Source organism: Apis mellifera, linkage group LG1 (assembly GCF_003254395.2).
Source record: "Apis mellifera strain DH4 linkage group LG1, Amel_HAv3.1, whole genome shotgun sequence".
NCBI classification, from domain to species: Eukaryota; Metazoa; Arthropoda; class Insecta; order Hymenoptera; family Apidae; genus Apis; species Apis mellifera.
The window spans coordinates 1,892,298-1,914,058 of NC_037638.1; the positions used below are offsets into that span (position 1 = coordinate 1,892,298).

General features: G+C 26.8%; 1 protein-coding gene across 6 annotated transcripts in view; it reads left to right on the plus strand.

Annotated features, from left to right (window-relative positions):
* LOC100578066 (glycogen-binding subunit 76A) overlaps window positions 1-21,761 on the plus strand; it is a 74,867-nt gene that overhangs the window by 41,097 nt on the left and 12,009 nt on the right. For 2 of the 6 annotated variants that reach the window (XM_006558587.3, XM_006558593.3), the window contains exon 1: window positions 20,771-21,257. The exons of 3 other annotated variants lie outside the window; for them this stretch is intronic. The gene's annotated coding sequence lies outside the window, so the exon portion shown is untranslated. Of the gene's footprint in view, window positions 1-16,100; window positions 16,548-20,770; window positions 21,258-21,761 lie in introns of those variants that run through there. One more of the 6 variants, XM_026444753.1, reaches the window with a different exon arrangement.

A 21,761-nucleotide genomic window follows, 5' to 3' on the forward strand; every position in this document is an offset into this window, starting at 1 on the left:
ATAAAGTACTCGTATTAATCACTGTGCTTTTTAAATTATAATTAAATTGTTTCAAATTACTTATCTCTATACTATATCTGTTTCCAATATACATTCAGAATATAATTTAATGTTTTTTCTATCGATAAAAGTTTCCTTTATAAATAAAATATCGAAATAACCTCGAGTGAAGATGAAGATAAGAAATCATTTATGAGCTTTAATTATTGTATATTCTGGAATAGTTAGAAATTATTTAATTACCTGTGATTAAGTAGAATTAAAATTTAACTTATTATAAATAGAATTTACTTATTAAGTAGAATATAATTTAATTTAAATGTAATTAAAATTTTTTTTTATTTCTACAAAAATAAATATTAATCATTACTAATACGATAATATTTGTTCTAATTCAATTTATACCATCAAAAAATAAGGATCAACATGAGAAAATTTGCAAACCTGATCGATCGAAAGCTGTCTCGCCAATTGAAAGTTAATAATATATCTAAAAAGTTAATAATTAATATTCTATTATTCACAGGCACTTGCCAATTTTTATTTCTTGCATAACGTTCCAAATAATTTGTGTTGCAAATTACAAAACGTAATTCTTCTCAGCCTTGCGTTATTTTTAATTAATCAGACTAGGTCAAGGTGTGACTAATAGTCAAAATGAATAGTCAGAGTTTTAATTTTCATTTATGCACCTTTTTCAGTAATAACTAACAACTCGTCGTAATATTTTCTTGAAAATATGTATTTTTAAATTTGATTTAAATTACTTATTTTTATAATTTTTTAAGAAGAATGTATAAGAATGTATAATGTATAGAAAAGAATAGTTTCATTAAAAAAAACTAAAGATAACCCTGTTCATTAAATATTCTCTGTAACATATATTATTAATTGTTAAATAAACATAACCTCTATAACCTCTATAAATCATGCATTATCTGCCAACTTCAATTTGCTTAATGAAATTTCATTCTAATTTTATTTTAATTTTCTTTATAGAATAGAAGTATAGAACACTCTGTATATTGAGACTAGACACTTCCATCTATCCGAACGAGACGAATTCTATTTCAGATTCGCTTGGACGGATCGGATTACCCGCGCCATTCGATATTTTAATAGTTACGTCGATAGTACAGCGCATCGATTATCTAACCCATATCTTTATAAAAATTAGCCGTGGCTTGGCAAACGCAATACAATCCCCGCGATCTCGGCCGTGGCGATGCGTTATTGCGTGATAACTTGTGTCGAATGGCAAATGTTTGATTCACACCTGTGTCTTTCCTTCTCGTTTACATGTATATAAAATATGTACATGTTGATGTTAAAAATTAACGAGATGTGTTCATTTTACGATTATGATTAGCTAGTCACGTTTTTTCAACTTTCCTTGATTTTTTGTACAATTATTAACACTTTGTTAGGTTAAGTATGATTAGGTTAAGTTAGGTTAGGATAAGTTGTTTAATTTTAATTTTTTGACAATTGAACAGAATTGAAAGAATCGAAATAAAAATTTTTTGCAATCTATTTTAACATTTAATTTTTAATGATTATTATTCATTTGAAATTATTTATATTGATTTGCACTGATAATAATTCATACAAAAATAGGTTAAATTATTTAATTTCGATTTTCGATAAATTTTTCGATGAACACTCAAGTTTATAATTTTCATTAGTTTTTAATTTTATTAATAATTTATATATTAATTTATTAAATTTAAAGGAGATAAATCTAAAATTGAATGAATATCTGTATAATCACGATTAGGTTACTGAATTTTCAGCGATTGTTTCCTAGCTTGTAATTCAGCTTATCTTATGTGCCATCATTTACCTTGAAAATATATTTCCTGCGTACACCTTTTGGTTTCTTGAACATCGAAGTCCGGTTTTGTGTAAATTTTAGTATTTTATGTCTTTTGTAACCATAAAATATATATTTTCATGCTTCATAGACTTTTGTTATGTATACTTCAATGAATTTTTATGCTCGAATTTTTTTTTTTTATAATATTTAGGAGATTTAAAATCTAATTGAATGTTAACTACTTGTCGTATATTTTAATATTATTAAACTTTATAGAGTAGAATTTTTGACGAATTTCAACGATTTTATCATTCATTCTAAACATTACATTAGCGTGTATCATGTAGAGATACGATAGAAAGTAGAAACTAGAATCAAGTAGAAAAGGATCGTCTATTGTCAGACATAGTCTATATGTATCTCTATACATATCAAATATGTGTAAAGATAACAACACATATCAAATATATATATCATATATTATTATATGCTTTATATTATAATTATATATTCTCTTATAAACTAAACTATTCCTTATACAAAATTTAGTAATAAATAATTAAAATTTTCAAATAAAATTAATATAATAGTATCTCTATATTCGTCCTAAAAAATAAGTTTTTTTCAATAAAAATTAAAAAAAAGAAATTAAAAAACAAGAAATAATTAGTTCCCAATTTTAAATCAATATTGAAATATAATTATAAATAAAAATTTAACTTTTAACATTGAAAAGTGGCAGAAAATAAATTTTACTAAAATTTTACATTAAAATTCCAAACATTTTAAAATTCCAAAGACAATGTATTTATTACTTTTTATAATGATTCGATTACATTAATACAGTGTTTCTCAACCTACAATTTATATTTAACATATAATACTTCACCAAATGTTCAAAATTTGAAAAAAAAAATCTAGAGCTAAAATATTAATCATAGAGTTCTCCAAAAATCCATCGCTTTATTATTCTATTTAGAATAGACATAATAAATCGCACATACGAGTAATCGCAACTGGCAGAGGTGTTTTGTCTGGAAGTATTAATGATTCGTTGCAACCCCAGGGATACCTAGACACGTTTTCACCGTGTGCATTCCCGCTTCATCCCAATCTACTCGTTCGTAATAAGACGTGGAAATACCGGTTGACTCTTATTATTAACCCCTTCCGCGACTGGTTGCTCACCTCCTAGCGAATTTCACCTAACCAACTCGCAATTATGCGGTCGCGTATTATCTTTCAGACCACGATGATAGAGTCGCTCTTTGTGCGGAAAACCTTGACAAAATTCTACGGAACTGACGACTATAATTATATTTTTCTTTTCTTTTCTTTTTTTTTCTTTTTCTTTCTTTTTTTTGCAGTTTCATTTTCTTCGGTTATTTATTTCTTGATGTGTGTTTGATTAATTTTAATATCAAAGATTCGCATTGAATTCAAATCACGATAATTGAAAATTGCTCTTTTCTTTTGCAGAGAATCTTGATAAAATTCTAAAGAAGAAATTCCAAGTGTAATTATATTTTTCTTCTTTTTCCTTTTTTTTATTTTGTATTTGCCTTTCTTCGGTTATTCTTTTTCTCGGCTTCTCGACATGTTTGATTAATTTTAACAATTTCGTATCAGTTATTATTGAACATTATATGAACATTATATTATTGAACATTATATTACATGAGGAGAGATTGCGATGGAAATATAAGTGGATAGAGAGTGGTGTATGCATTATAATATTTTAAAAATGGAAATTTTGTACTGGATACCTTACTTGATTTTGATATCTTGATTTTCTTATTTCTATCATTACTCAATAACGAGAAATGTTTTACATGAAAAACAAATGGTATCATTATTTTTATTTGTTTATCTTGAATAAAAGTATAATCAATTGAATGTTACCTTTTTGTCTTTTTTTAAATGGATATATATATATATTTGATATCTTTATCTTGTTCCATATAAATTAAGAACCAGCTTAATAATTTACATTTATTATGTAATTTTTATTTTTAGCAACCTGTAATGAGAAAATTAAAATTGTTATTAAATGATTTAATTTTATTACGTATCTTTTCACTAAATTTAAAAAATCAAAGACAATCTTTTTTTTACTTTTCTTCTCACAATTATTCAAGTTTGATTTTTTCATTCTATTAATATTCATACCGTGCATAATATATATTCAAACATTTTTACACTTACAAATACCGATCAAATTTTATCCAATTGAGACATTCGAATTCATCCAGCAAATTCATTTTAACAGATGACTATCTACAGTTTCAATAGATAAATGATATTTTCTCCATTTAATTAATCTTGTTGCACGTATACCATTCAAACATAATTTAGAAGAAAGAAAGAGGTAATTGCAAAGATGCGATGAACTGGTTTCGATAATAAATTTTCGTTTACGTAATCGTGACTCGGTATACAGCGATAGCTTGTGTATGCAAATCAGTCGAATAAATGATAAGCATTATGGCGCGCTTGCCTACTTGCTAAATACGTACACAGATTCGTATCTTCCTTTCTTGCACGAGACTTTTATTATCTTGTTATTCGTCTAGGGCGCGTATTTCGATAAATGTGCATCGATTTATTCGTACAAATTAATTTTTGAAAAAATTATTATATTTTGTGTAATGTTAGTATCGCCATTTTGTACTACGTAATCGTGTGAATATAGGTGAAAGAAAGCATATAAATGAATAACTCGTTTCGTAACTTGATCGATAAATTATATCGATATTTTTATTATTAGGAATTTTCTGAAAATTGAATGTTATTGTAATAGAATCTTAGATTCGTGATATAATTTATTGAAAAGGAAATATATTCTTCTCTAATTTTTAGTTTGCAAATTTGAAAACTTTGAATTCGAGTTAACCTAAAATTGAAATTTCCAATTCATTTTTAATCTATCCAAAATTTGAAAGAACACTTTTCGTTGTATACTAAATAATTCTTGAAACTATTTTTATAGATATAAAAATTTTACTCTCAACACGCTAAAAATTTGAAAAAAATAAAACATTGAAAATTAACTCTGAAAAATTCTATTCTAAAATATATTTGCATTCAAAGAAAACAGACACCAATAGTGATTTACAGTACAATTTATCTTAACCTCTACGTTAATACTCGACTATCCACTATCTTTACAAATCAATTGATCAATGATTTTAACTATCGAAAATTATTAAAATTAAATAATATCCAATAAATTTTGCTATTGACATAATAAAAATTAATAAAAATATTTTTCTCATTAACATATATACATATAAATTTACCTGGAAAAATCAGAGAATCAAGACGAAATTGTAAACAACATTCGTAAATTGGTTAGCAATCATGAATCACTTTAAAACGACAGTAGAAACAGACCGCAAACGTGGTTAAATAATCTTCGAAACGAAGAACCATTGAAATTATATCTAAACACACTGAATCGAGACTCCGTGTTAATCCTCTCGTTCCACTCGTCGTTTCCTGTTTCGTTATCAGTTTTTCTCCGCGCAATCCTCTCAGAGCACAAGCGCACCGGAGAGAGATCCAGTGTCGCGGGTCGCAGGATCATTTGCCATTAATCTAATGATATCTGCCGCGATTACTCCGTTAAGATTCGTTGGTGGCACGGAGAGATTTATCCAATGGGCCGTTCGAATAAATTTTCTCATCGCTCGTTCTTTCTCCACCGGGGTTAGGACGATTACATCTGCGTCTCGTAAGTCTCTTGTTAAATGGAAGAAGGATATTAATCCTCGTTACAGAGGGAGCCTCGCGTGAGCTAACCAAGTCGCGCAATCGTTTAAAGGCCGGTTCGCACGGGCGAACAATCGGGCATCAAGATTCGTGTCTTATATACTATATACTTTATATACTCTCTTCTTAGAATACGAATATATTTTAGACTAGAATTCTTCGGAGTTAATTTTCGATATTTTATTTTTTTCAAATTTTTAACATCTTAAGAAATCATCTGTAAAAATAATAAATCTTTTTGTTCAAATTTTTAACACACATTATTTTTTTCAAATTTTGAATAATTATTTTTATTATTAGAATCGTTTTTTATTAGTAGATAGATGTTGAGAATGAAGATTAAAAGTACTTACGAGAATAATTCGTAGATTTTCTTTCAAATTTTTGAAAATTTTTTGAATTATTTCTTACTAGTAGACACTGTGTTGAGAATAGAAATTATGAAAAAAGTAAAGAAAATATCTTCTTTTTAAAATTATTAAAAATTTTTTAGAATTATTCTCAAGAATCATTTCTTTATAATATTAATACTTACACTTCGTTGAAAATAATGGTTATTTTAACATAGTCGCTCTCAATGCAGTGTCAAATTTGTGAAAAATATTTTCGAAAATATTTCATAGGCTTTCTTTCAAATGGATTCACATTTTTCAGCATAATCAATAATAAAAATACTGTTATGAAAAATTAACTGTTAATCTAAAAAATAACTCTCGAATTTTATTCTCAAACGTAATTACGCACTGTTCATACATAACCTGCAAAGATAAATCCGTAGATAAATATTGGCGAGGATTTTGTCTTTGTTGAAATAGAATCGGAACTTCCACATTTTTTTACTGTTTAAGCAGGAACAAATGTCAATGAAGAATTAAAAATTATCTTGGCATAGAGAATCTCTCATATTTCTCTCATATTTCTTATATTTACAAAATTATCCGTAGTCTTCTATAATACTTCACTGAAAAAAAAAACTTTTGTCAATTTATCATTTCAATAAATTATTTAAATAACAATATCATTCAAAGCATCAAGTAACCACAGTTAAAATAATAGTTATAATTAGAAAAAATAATATACATAGTAGCTCTCGACGATAAATGATTATTCGAGCATTTAAATTTATTAATATATATTATAACTGTATTTGAAATTTTAATAATTCGAAAATAATTAATTTATGAACTCCGCTGTTGCTTTGTGAAATGGCCTTAATGCTGTGAATATTCGAAAACCGATACTTGTTTATTATTGAAACGGTAATACGTGTAAGAATGTGTGACCGTGAATTTTTTCCTCATCTTTCCATTGAGCGTTGATGGCGATTATCGACGGTAGACAGGTTCCATGTTCGTTGGTCATATTTCCTCAATTTTTGTTTCCCGATTTTACAATTTGCGATCCACGGGAACGGGTTATCCTTCAATGAGATGCAAATTAAAGGGACGCACTCGATTGCGTTTTATTTATTTAGCCGGAGGTTTGTTCCAGTGACAGATGCTGTGCAGGAAAATTGTAGGATATGAAATATGCAAATCATCGGTATAAGCACAGAATGTACATATATAATATTGTAAATTTTAAATTTTTTGTAATTTTTTTAATTAAGAAATTTTTTTTAATTAAAGTAATTTTTATATCGGATAATTTTTGCCACCTCAGTTTTTACAAGTTTTTTTTTTCGAGAAATCGAATAATTCCTGATTATTCCATTATTGTTCCAACGTGATTAATATTTCATATTATTTTTTCGTATTATTTGCAAATCAATATGAAAAATCTTGTTTCAAAAGCTACAGAGTCTATATATATATATAACCGTAAATATGAATTTCCAGGAAAACAAGTAATTCATAATTACTACGGCAACTATAAAATCAAATATTATCGTAATATGTTTAATCTTCTTAATAGTGGAATCGTAATCTAATGTTAAATGTCGAGTGAAGTACAATTGTACCTCAACGTTCTTCAATTGTTACTAAACATAAGTATTAGATGAGAGAATAAATATGTTACATCATACTACGATCATAAATTTAGAAAGGTTTAGAATGCCTTGGATACTGATTACATTATGCACAAGTCTCGCGACTTTCTATCTTTACTACTTGTACGGAGGAAATATCGAATTCAGATTCTTGTATTTCTTTTATTCCATTCAAAAAAAAAAATTCAAATAGCTAACATTTAAATTTCAAACCTAATGAATCCAACTTCAGTCTAATTTAACTCTCTGATATTAAAAATTACAAAACTTTAAAATTTCTAAAGGATACAAAATTATTCCAAGAAATATAATTCTTAACAACTTTAAATGATCGAAACAACTTTAAATTCGAAAAGAAAAATCATAAAAATTTATTTTTAAAGATATATCTGTATTTTACTCGATATTATAAAATTTAATATTTCGTATTATATTTCTATTATATGTATAAAAATCTCTTTTTTTAACTTAACTTAACCTAACCTAACTTAACCTAAGAAGCACCAATAAAAGAAACCATTGAGTATATGCATGACCATTAGCCATTACCGAGAAAGCAAACAATTGGCAATTATTTCTGCAAATGCGAAGGCAAAGTCTTTCAGTGATTATTTTCACGGGATTCAAGTGGACGAATGTCAAACAATGACGAGAGGCGGAAATGCAATAAGTTCCATCGGTATTGCACGCCGCCACTGAATGCCAACCGTGCTGTTTCTAAGACAGCAGAGAAAGTCGGTGACAAATTCTGCCACCGAGTTATTTTTAAAATCATCGCGGGTTATTGCAACATCGAGAACGACCATTTTACCGATCGATGAATTAATTAAGCCCATTATCTCTATTTATTTCATTGATTCACTCTACACAGAAAGAAAATTATCTCTCGATAAACATTTCTCTGTAAGGAATTCATCCTTTGTCGTTCCACTGATACGTTTCTTCTAACTATTCGCAATTTTAAAATTTATTTTTGGTTACTTTATTATTGAATTTTATATATACGAATACAATTTTATGAATTTGAATTCAATTTATATGAAGATGTTTATAATATGATATAATTTTTATCTTTAATAAAATATAACTGATTGGTTAAAAAATAAGAAATTATTGTACTAGCAAATTTGTTACTAGCAAATGTTAAAAGAAATATTTAATTTATAATATATATTAAATTTATTAAATAGTACAAAATATATTATAGAATATAAAAATTATTAAAAATAAATAATATAAAATAACATTAAATTATATATTATATATATTATTTATGCATATTACAAATATTGTTTGTAAAATTTATATAAATATTAATTTGTAATAGATATGTACATATATGTATAAAGTTTTTGATATAGTCTAATCTAATTTTCTATATAATATAAATTTGTATTATATATATATTATTATAATTTAATTTATTAATCAATTAAATTAAATTGAAGTTACTTGATTGATTTGTTAAGTAGAAATTTAAATGATAAACAAATTTTTAAACTATAAGTCATTTTCAAAAAATTAATTAATTTACATTCATTGGTTTTTGAATCCTCCAATTCCAAATTTGTAGTTCATATATTATTGCAATGTATGAATGCCATCTGAAATGAACATGAATTAAAAGAAGTTTGCAAAATATCTTTACTAAAATGCAACTATTACATATTTCAAATACAATAACACAATAATTCTCTTACATTTAATGAATTAATTTTCAATCTATTATACAAATTCATTATTATATTATATTATTATATATTATTATATATTATTATATTATATTATTATATTATATTCATATATTATTCAATCTATTTTATACAAATGCAAATATATTACATTATACACATTTTAACATAAATGCAGTGATGTTCAGATAATCAGATACAATCTTAAACTTCACACAAAAAGATTTTCAATCATTCAATCAAAAAATATCAATCATTAAATCAATCAAGCCCACCTTAGGTCTTTCGTTCATTTCCTCGATTCATTCTGTGGAAAGTTGGTTATCTTTTTATAGAAACGTTCAATATTCCCTTCTAACAAGTTAATCCTTTATTGCACGATTGACGTTCCTTTCTTATCTCAGCTGATGTAACTATGTTCGCTTTATCGAAGTTCGCCCCATTGGAGGTGGTGATCAAATAGTGAAACTATGATTCAAACCTGTTAACGGGAACTCGTTCGTTGAATTTACGACTTGGCAGATGTCTATCTGTTTGAACCTGATCGATAAGTATGCTCGACGTAAAAGGGAAGAGAAAGTGGCGAGTACGATTTGAATGTAACCTAACTTACAACAATGCTCGCTCGGTAAATGGAGAATATTGTTAGGGTATTAGCACGCCTTTGTGCATGGTTTATTAAGACGTTGGAGAGGAAGTGTGTACTTTATAAAATTGAGGCGTTAAATCTGTTAAATAATTCTGATCTTTCGTTTATAGAGATTTCAAAGTGTCGATAATTTAATTTTATTGACGATAGATGATATTCTGATCGAGATTTTAATGATAGAGAAAGAAAGGAGCAAGAATCTTATTTACGAGATTAAAGAGAATGAATTGAAGATATAATTGAAAGATATTTTATTTATTTTAAGAACAGTGTTTCTCAACATGAATGTACACAAGAAAATTTGAATTCAATAATTTGAATACTATCTTTTTTAGAATATATAATATTCTATTTAACTATTTAAAATTTTGAAAGATATGAAAAAAGTAAATTTTATAATTTTATTTTTGTGTAATTTTTGATAAGTAAAAATCTAATTTTAGATTCTTTTGAAAAATAGAGATTTAAATATTTTAATACATTTTAAAATTTAAAAATATGATATTTTTTAAGAACAAAATATTTAAATTACATTTCTCCAAAACTTGGTTAATTATTATTGGAAGGAGCAATAATAAACTTTAAGATATTAACATGAATGAAGTTGCTGGGAACAATTCCTCTTCGATGAATAACATTATCCTCACTGCCACTATCACGTGATGACCAGGTTTACGCCAAAGCCAAGCGTCACATTATGTCACGTGACATACTTTAGATTAATCTAGCAATAGTGGAAATGTGATGTCATATTTTTTCCTATAGAAATTCACCATAGAAGAATATCATTATTATTATATTTAATAGCAGAAAAATAATTATCTTCTTTTAGCAATGTTAAGTATAAATCAAAGAATGTTGAGAAATTGATTGACAGATTTATTAATTTTGCTTTTCTTCTATAAAAATTTCGTTTTTGTTATATATACACTATTTCAAAAATGTAAGAATATTAATTCTTCAAAAGAGAAGATTGGTGAGATAATTTAAAACAACATTTTCAAAAACTTTTATTAACGAATTATTACAATAAAAAAAAATACTGACCAATCACAGATTATTTGATAGGAATGAAAAATATCATGTATACATGTATAAAAAAGATATTTAATTTTCAATAATAAAAGAATAATAAATGAAAATCGATCGATACATTGTGTGAAACGATCGTTTGTTTCACTAGGAATGTGTAGTCTGCAATAAAGTTGGTCCGTATACTATAAAAAAATAGAGGATTTCTCAATGGCCGCATACGAATACTTTGCATGCTAACTTGTACATTGAATCAAGTTTTGCGGCGAGCGAGGATGGAGTGGATTTTAGAATGCACGTGCCAGTGAATAGTTTATGCACATATATATATACACATATATCTGTTTTGCATTCATTGCCAAAGGAGTTCTAGAGATATATCATAACTAATAAAATGTCATTCCGCTTTTATCCTGTTAATGAAAGAGTTACATGACATGAATTACACCGCTACATTTTGTCTTTTTTCACATTCCTTTGCTACCTTTGCTGATTCTAATTTAAATATAAAAGTGCGATTAAATTTTTTCTACTCTTAATAGAAATTTTTGTAGGAAATTGTTGAGGCTTTTCAAATATAAAAAATGCGAATGTTAAATCATCCATTTTAAATCTTTGACTAATATTATGATTGAATATTATATTATGAACTCTTGAATCGTTCATTATTGGATCATCTTTTATTCATATCTGAGTTATATTAAATATTATTAAATATTAATTATATCTGAAATATGAGGCCAAAATAATCCCTTGAAGCGTTAAATAAAAAAATATGCGATATTTAGAATATATGAATGTAATATGAGAATGATAAATCATAAAATTCGCCAAAGATATTATTGTAGATGGCATGGAGAAACCTGTCCTCTATCGTTTTAATTGATGTTTTCGTTGACCATCTATTGCTGAATATATAACAATTGAATATATAAAAACGATGTCTTGAAACGCAGTCACGCCGTTACAATTTTCATCTTGGCTAAATATAAATCGAGACTTTATTTATTCTTGGCAATGAGTCGCATCTTCGTCAGAATCGAGGCCTTGCATAACAATGTATTCAAAATGTATCGATGAATTATTTTTACTATTTTTCCTTTCTTCTTTGCAATGAAAAAATAATCTATCAATCACTCATTGTAAATCAATATCGAAGATGAATTTCCTGCAAACAAAAATGAAATATTCATGAATACCTCTTACTTTTTTTTCCGTCTAATGAATTATTTTAGACATAAGTTATTGTAAATAAATTGACCTATTACGATATTTTCAATATGGTATGCATAGCGTAAGTCACGTAATTGAAACGAGTAAAGTACATAATACGGTTTGTTCGATAGAAGATAAAGTTTACTTTTATGTCATAACAATGTACAGACTGTACAATGTTCAATATAAGTTTGCGGATAGAACTTTGATTGAATACTACGGATAGTCATAATCAGTGTTTCTCAACTTGTATTTGAAATAGTCAACAATTCAAATTATTTGATTCTTCAAAGTTTTGAACTACTGTTCAGCAATTGCTCTATAGACAGAACAATGTTATAGCAAAGGAAACTCAAAAATAATAATCACTTATAGAAAACAAACAATATAATAGATTTTATATTTAAAATCTTAAACTAATTTTTGTTTTTAAATGTGCTTTTAGAATTGTTTGCAACAAATAATATAGTAAGTCTTATATAAGTCCTATAGAATTTAAATCTCTCAATATTATCCAACTACTGAACAGCCTTGGTTCAAAGTCTCAACCTTCTATTTTTAAGTTTTGCAATCTTTAGATTTTAGCAAACAATGCTAGATACTGTAAAGTATAAAATCTTAGCTCTCTACTCCATTAAATTCGCTGGCTATAGCTTTACTCCCATCATTGCCTAGAGCAATTGTTGAACAGTATTGATCTAAAATCTTTATAGTTTTGTTGTTCATAGCATTATCTGCAAATAACAAACAATATAGTAAGTCTCATAGAATCTAAAATCTCAAACTTCTATTCCATTAAATTCGTTATTTATAGTTTTATTCTCAATATTGTTTATTTGCTTTCAAGATTATAATGAATTAAAATTTGAAGAAGTTACAATTTTGCAGTACTTTAACTTTGCTCTTAAAGCAATTAGGAATGCTTATATAAAGTAAAAGTTAAAGTAAACTTAATAGTATTAAGTTCTAGATTTTTCAAAAATTCAAGAAAAATTCATAATTATTTGAAATTTCTACTATAATAATGATAGTAAAGTGTAACTTTTTTAATATTCAAAATCCAAGAATTTATTACTGAAATTATTCCATTAATTACCCTTATCTTTTATCTTCCAATTTGTAGAGAATGTAGAGAAACATAAATTCATACATTTTTCTTCGAAATTATTTCGAAGCAATCGACCAATAAAAACTTTGCGAAAGTATACGAAATCTTGAATCATAATCCCAGAGATATATCACGATATCTTTAGAATGATAGATGTGTGATTGTACGACGATCCTTATCCAAATTCGTTGATATAACTGCAGATAGAATTATTGCGTCTTCGAACAAGATAATTGGATATCCATATCCAACTTACTTTTGTTAATACCTAGATAAGAAAATTATTTTTAATAAAAATACAAAATTATACTATACAATTACAAAAAAAACTTTCTATAATAGATTACAGATAAATTACACAAATAAACATCAATGAATTAAGATTAAGAGAAGGGAAAAAAATATATATAATTCGCAATATATACATACATACTTGGTTTTAGACAGATAAGACTAAAACGGCGCGAACAATCGGAACATAAGGAGATAAAAGAAAGGTTGTTGACTTGGCTGATCGGTGATGCATCGTCGATGGAATGTTTCTCGAGGTGAAAAAAATAATGGCGTGGTCGTGGAACGATAACCTAAGCTGCAGTTTATCGGTGTCTCTGTGCAATTAATTTTCGATCAACGCCGGATTAAGTAACCGCAGTTGGACAATACCAACTAACCAACAATACCCACCATTTTCATCGTGAATTCTCTTCTTCTTTCTTCCTCTTCCTTTCCTCCTTTCTTCCTCTTTCTCTACTGCATTTACATTTGTGAAATTGGTACTTGAATCGGTAATAGATTGGCTGAAATAAATGGTGAATTGTGCGATGAGATAGTGAAAGATTTATCAATAAACTAGTTGGATTTTTGTGCAAATACATGTTTTTTGTATATACTTTATACATTCTTCATACGTTAACATGCATGATAATTGAATATTATAAATAGATTTAATATTCATAATATTTTGAATAGTTTAAGATATCTAATATAATATTGGAGCAAAATATACTTATTACACAATTTATGACAACAATTTCTTTTTTTAGCTTAATTCTTCCTAATAAATAATATTTTATATTATTACAAAACTTTTATATAATTAATAAAATCATTTATTTTGCAGATACTATTGATTCATTAATTGAATATTTAATTTTGATTTAGCTTATCATTGAAAGTCATAGTCCATTTACTAATCATAATTTTTATTAACATTTTAAATATATATTAATTTGATATTTAATATATAACGTTTGAAAATGATCGATTATTGAATAATTCCTAAGAATTTTATTTTATTTATGATACTCATTGACACTTTGTAATTTCTTCGTATTTTATCAGCTCGTTAATCCTTTGAGATCATTAAGAATGATAATAATAAATCTTGCGGATTATTTAGTGCTGTACAAATGCCGATAATATCATAAGTATTACATTGTACTGCGAATTTTATTTTCGTCGTAAAAATATAAATCGTTTGATTAAGATTAATAATTCTAGTGATATTTCAGATAACAATCCATAACAAGAGTCGATAGCTTATACGAGGAAAGGAAATGTTCGATGATTAATTAAATATATAAAGAAGAATTTGCAATGAAATGTTCTGATATTTTAATATTGAACAAATAAACTTTAAAGTTTATAATTTTAAATAAAAAATTTTTATTATTTTTATTTCTAAATATCTTCTAAATTTTCAAATTTTTAAATTTTCCATATTTTTAAATTTAAAATTTTGATAATATAGTAAGGTTAAATGAAATTATATTCATCTCTAAATATTTAAATTTTTTCTAAATTTTTCAAATTTAAAAATTAAGTTATAAATTTACAAGTATAGCCATTGTTTTCCTATAAATTGGATAATATATCCAATTAGTTAACTTTGACTGGACAATAAAACTATAAATTGAGAAGTAAGAAGACATCTATCATTTTGTCAGTTAATTTCCAATAGTATCAATTCAATAGAGCCCATAGAAGATAATCTATCTATAACAAAATGATCCAACCTTCCATTTAAAGTAATGCAATTGATTTATGTCTCATGAATTCTCGAGTTCACCTTACCTATTCCCATTAAAGTTTCAAAGTAACGTGGAACAGAAACTTTCTAAAATGTTCTCTAGACATTTCGTGCGTTATATATTTTACTAGTCGTGACTGTCAACAGTTGCAAAATTTAAATAAACAATGTTCATATTTGATTTGAAATCCATTTCCAACAAACAACAAATTCTTTGTAAGATTTCTTATATAACTTTGTCGACTCGAATTATCTTATGCAACGTGCAAATTCAATTAAATTTTTTCTTTTTAATCGTACTTTCAGATCCCTTTCTTAGCCTAAAATTTAAAAAAAAATTATTTATTGTTAATAAAGATATAATTTTAAAAATTCAACGATGAAAAATATTTCAAATATCGTGTAAAAGATCAAAAATAGAAACATAACCTTAAAATTATGCATATCATCATTTCAAAATAGATATTTTTTTTATCCGATTAAATTCGAATTAAAAAATTCAAAGATGAGAAATATTTCAAATATCATGTAAAAGACTTAAAAATAGAAACATAACCTTAAAATTATGCATATCATCATTTCAAAATAGATATTTTTTTTATCCGATTAAATTCGAATTAAAAAATTCAAAGATGAGAAATATTTCAAATATCATGTAAAAGATCAAAAATAGAAACATAACCTTAAAATTATGCATATCATCATTTCAAAATAGATATTTTTTTTATCCGATTAAATTCGAATTAAAAAATTCAATATATTTTATTACGTATCTCATATTGGAAATTTCTCAATTTTGTTTTAAAAAAAATTTATTTAAAAATATTATGACAACATAAAATACGGCGCGGTGAAATCTATGTCTCATTTCCACAGAACGTAAAACGGTAAAAGCACAATATTTTCTCCATCGATTTAGCCCACGCGTAAATACATATATATATATATATATACATATCGTCGAGCACACGCGTAATTCCTTGCTAATCAATTAGAGCAGGATCTCAACGTTGATTGGCTGGCCTTCTTGTAGGAGTAGAGCGATAAATCTGTCACGATGAATTGCGAGTCTGCCCTAGCCGTGGGTCAAGTAGTTCAGATTCAGACTGTGTCGATGGATAATCGATAGAAAATAAAACGTCACTTTTGCACAATGAAATTATTACAATAGCAGACAATAAAATCTATCCAACAAGATTATATGAAATCATGTGTGAACTAATCGATACAAAGTTATTCGATACAGGTAATTCGCGATCAATTATTCCTTTATTTATTTATTATCAAAAAAATTAAATACGAATTTTGAAACAATATATCAATATTTGTATTTACTTTTGATCATTTAAATGTCATCATTAGCTGTTATGTTTGTTTTTTATAATTGGATTAATGGAGATTAAATAAATATGACAATCGTTTATAATAATAATAATTGACAATTAAGAAAAAAGATAAATAAAAATATTATTTTATATTGGATTATGAAAAATTATATTTTAATAAAAAAAAAAACAATTAGATATTAATTTTTTATATATAGAGCGTTAATATATTTGTGAATTTTTGAATGATCGATTTTAAGAGAAGTGGATATATAAACAGAAGTTAGTATACAAAAGTAAAACAGTTTTATCATTGTTCACTTCATTCTGTTTCACTTCATCTGATACAAACTTAAATTGTTTATAATTTGATAAATAAATTTTAATCAGCGTTTTTATTGTCTCACATGTATGTTAACATCTTATATATTTATTATTTAACAATGATAATTTAATTTTTTATATAGAAAATAGAATATATGATCTGTTCTAACCTTTTTTTTTTTTTCTATAAAAATCAATGTAATAAGTAAATTCTCAATATACACCATTAAACAAGAAATTTTCTTCGTATTTTACTTCGTATTAGTTCCTTTTCCCAGAACATGTATCCACAACCTGTTAGCTTATAGTTTGCAAGAAACGAGTCGTTTAAAAGCTGCATACAGATTAAGAACAAAATAAACAGTCTTTCACATGTTTCTTAAGATAGCTGCCCGACATGAGTAAAAAGGAACATAATTCTTATTAAAATAGCGTTTACAATGATCTCGATTCGATCGTTCAACATGTAAGACTTTATTTTATTACTTTTCCTTAGTTAAAAATAAATAAACCATTCACCATTAATAAGGATCAATCATTCTATCTAATTAATACACTTTTTATTGGAAATATAGTGGCAAGATCATTAAGAATGATTATCATGCATTATCACGGTGATTCTTTAATGACTATCAAGATTGTAGCTTAATCTTTCATTGATATTTATTTCTTTTGTTTTTCATAAAAATAAAAAAATATATAAAATGTTGCATATATTTGTTATTTTTGAAAAATCGATTCTAGAGATTAGATTGAGTAGTATTGATTGAGAAAAAAAAATATCTTGATTGAGATTTATTTATTAACATATTAAATATGGATGACGTGAATATAACTTTATAGAAATTTCCTATTTTATGTTAATTATACACTCGCCTGTAATAAATTTTTTCAAAAGATTTAAGAGTTTTCCATATATCTATTTTTTACACACATTCATTTTATATTTTTCATTGTTTTACGGTTATTTTTTGTATTTATACAAATATCTGTCACTATAATCATATTTCTTTAATTTTTACTGCCATATTAAATGTGTTATGTTATAAGTAATCTGTCTTTTCATATGTAATCAATTGATATTTATTATCTTCTTTCAGTTCTAACCTCTAGAATTAACTTTACCATGAATATATTAACGCTTTCTACATCGCGTGCATAATCACAAATGCATCTAATATGTCTATCAAGAGATTAACGAAATTTGCATTTGCAATTGTATGTGAATATTTTCTTCAATCTTACCTTTCTCGATTCAAAATTCCGTTGGAAACAAAGAATAAGATATCGTATTCCAGAGATATCGTTCGTCATCTCTTTGCCTTCGATTTATTATATTAATAATTATTCGCTAATCACGTGCAGCTCTCGATAAATTCTTCTCCGTAGAATGTATCCAACGTCGGACATAAGCCATTTTTACATCTGGTTCATCTTGTTTCTCCCCAGCGCAACGCTCGCGTGGGCATGTACACGATGTGTAACGAGTCCTACGCATGTTTAAATGAACGGTTGGCTGCCCTGTTCATAGGAAAGCGACGAATACAAGCGACGAACAATCGCATATTCCTATAACGAATCGCTGAGAATCACTTTTAAATCGATCATCGAATCTTTGATTGCCGAATTTAACATCGATTGAGTCAATGTCGGTTTGTAATAGTGATTTAAGTGAGTGAAAAATATTTGGACAATATCTGTTCTAAAATAAGATTATTTTTAAAAATTTGTGTTTTGTCATGATAAAGAATTTTTGTAACATTGTTCAAGAATATTTTTCGTAAAATAAGATTATTTACATTAGAATTTTATAATTTTGTAGCAATTTAATTGCTAATTAAGAATGCTATTGGAAGAATATTGTAAGTAGAAAATTATTTCTAGATCTTTTTATAAAAATGTTAATTTATAGTAATTCAAGGTTATGTTGTTGCAAAATCTTTCGTAAAAAAGAATTGTTTTCAGAAAAAATATTTATAGAAATGTTCATTCGTAATTTAAAATCGTTTTTAAAGTGTATAATGATTATGTATTTCTATAAACAATTGGTTCTACGAGTATAAATTTCGATAGAACAATCGAAAGTGAAAAAAATTTAAAGATTTCTCGTTTTCAAGATATAAAACACGTAGTATATTAGCCAAATGTATAATTTAATCATGACCTCGATATAAATACCTCGATATAAAACAGTACAACGATTTTTTCGATACAGCGAATAAAACACGTGCACCGTTTTAAATAGCTCGCTTGTATTACAATGTTCGAAACTAGCGATTGCAATGGATTAAAATAATAGACTACATATTTCTCGCTTGTACGAATCAATTCAATATTGTAGTTATTATATCGGACAATGAGAAGAGGCGTCTTCAGAATGCAAATGCGCGATGTATCAAATAGTATTTGCCTCTTTCAAAGTTCAAAGGTATCGATGCATTGTTGGTACATTGTCACCAATTTTTTCGTCATAGAGATTCGAGTTTGTTTCAATATCTCGTTCCATATCGTTCGAATTGTGGCTGTGAACATGTTTTGATCTGCGAGGGCGTATAATACGGAATTTAATACACGTAGCTTTGAATATGAATGAATTGCAAAACGTAGATAGTATTTAATCATTTTTAATTCTAGTATTGAATTTTATTTTTAAAATAAAAACATTTATACGATAATCGAGCGTAATAAAACAAAAATACATTCATCATCAGTGTTCTGTCGAGTTTTTTATATATATAAATTTAACTTTTATATATAATATATTTATTTTTTTTTCAATCAAAATATTTCTTAACAATTTCCATTTCTATGTTTTAAATTCAATATTTTATTATTTTACTTTAATCTTATAATATTTCAAAATATGCAAAAGTAAAATGAAAATCAATTAATTTCTATAAAAATAATGGAATATTTCATCGAATGCAAATAATACGCTAATATATCAAACAATTATTATTACAAATAATTATTGGTTTGTAAGGTTAAGTTGAAGTCATTATGGAACACAGAAACACAATTATTGCCGGCTATATTTAGAGCAGAACTTCAAGGCACACCGCGAGAATATTAAATTTTAAAAACAGTATCCTTAGTATCGTGTATCGAGAAGTTATTGCGAATAATTGATCGTACCGTTACCGGGCATCACGCGAGCGAAAATATAGCAAAAAAAGTTTTGCATTCGAATATTCAAATTACACTGCCAATGCCTCGATCTCCTCCATCATTGTAATTCGTACCGTATCGTAACGCAGATTCAAAGATCCCTTCCAGGCTCCGTTCATCTTTTGAATTACTCAATTATTGTCAAGAATACTCGAGTCTGTTTACTCTATTTTCTCGTTTCGCAACATGATAAATTAATCGTATAAATTATAAATTTCAGAATCAAAATATTTAGAATTTCATGGCGCGAAATTCAATATTCTGATTGCGTTTTTAAATATTTTTGCCTTTTTTAAGTTTAAAATTATATTTAATAAATAATATTTATAATATATTTTTGAAAAAGAAAATTGCAATTGTTTAATAATTGTAATTTGTTAGTAAATGTTGTGATTTCAATAAATTTAAAATATATTCTTAAGTATAATTAACTTTTTTATATACATATAATAATTATATAAAAATATTTTTCACTTGCGATTTAAATTTATATTAAATATTAATTAAGATTTAAATTCAGTAACGATTCGTCGAAAGATAATTTATTAGAAAATATTTAAATCCAATTAAAGTTCAAAAAGTTACTCGCGAATCAAACCCATCACTAATCGAACTGTTTTCAGAAAATTATGTGAGAGAGAGAGAGAGAGAGAGAGAGAGAGAGAGAGAGAGAGAGAGATCGTTCGATGAAACATCTGTTTTTTGCCTATATAGAGCCTTAGAGCTGGAATGTAGCGTGCGTGTACACCACACACAAAGTCGATCGTCTATCGGAAGTCTAGGCGTGCGTGATAGATAATCGTTATGTAAGAGGAGGCTCGAAGGCTGTTGCCGCCAGACTCTGACGTGCAACGAACGTCGCACTGGAACTGGGGAACGCCCTGGACTCTCGAGGGGCCCGCGAGTCACTTGGTGAACTTCTTTTTTGTATTTATGATCCAGATAAAGAAAGTTTACGATTCAGATAGGATCGGCGATGTCGGCGGGGCCGAAGTGGTAACCTGAAGCTGCGAAACAGAGGAGAGAAGCGTTTGCATGCCGGAGGCGCAATACTATGCCTTTCTTGTTGCCATTTCTGCGCGTAATAATAGAGCGAGCGCCCTCTTCCTAGCTGCTTGTACACGACCGTCGTCGTCCAGGTGCGTAATTATTTTGGAACGACACGCGATTCGTTCAGAGTTTAGTAAGGGGGAGTTTTCTTAATTAGTTTTTTTAAAAGTGATTGCTATTGTGGATTTTCGTAATTAGATCTCTACCGACTGTGTGTGTTTTTTTTTTTTTTTTTTAGGTTAGTGTACGTACGTGCGACTCGCTCGAGAGTTTTGACACGAGAGTTTTCTTACCTGATTTTAAGAATAATTGCTAATTTTCTTTCTTGTATCTATTTGGTGATAGTATTTTCTTTTTTTAGAATAGCGTAATAGATTTTATATTTTATATTTTTTGATTGTTTAGAATAGGATACATCTTTTCGATTTTAAATATTTGAAAGTTTGGAATAGATTTAGGTTAATTTTGAATTAGCCATTGAGATATTCACAGAAATATTTTCTACGCTGTATATTGTATTTGTAAATGTTGAATGTAGGTTTGGATTAGGTTAACCTAAATTTCCAAGATATAAGAAATATTCTATGTTGTAT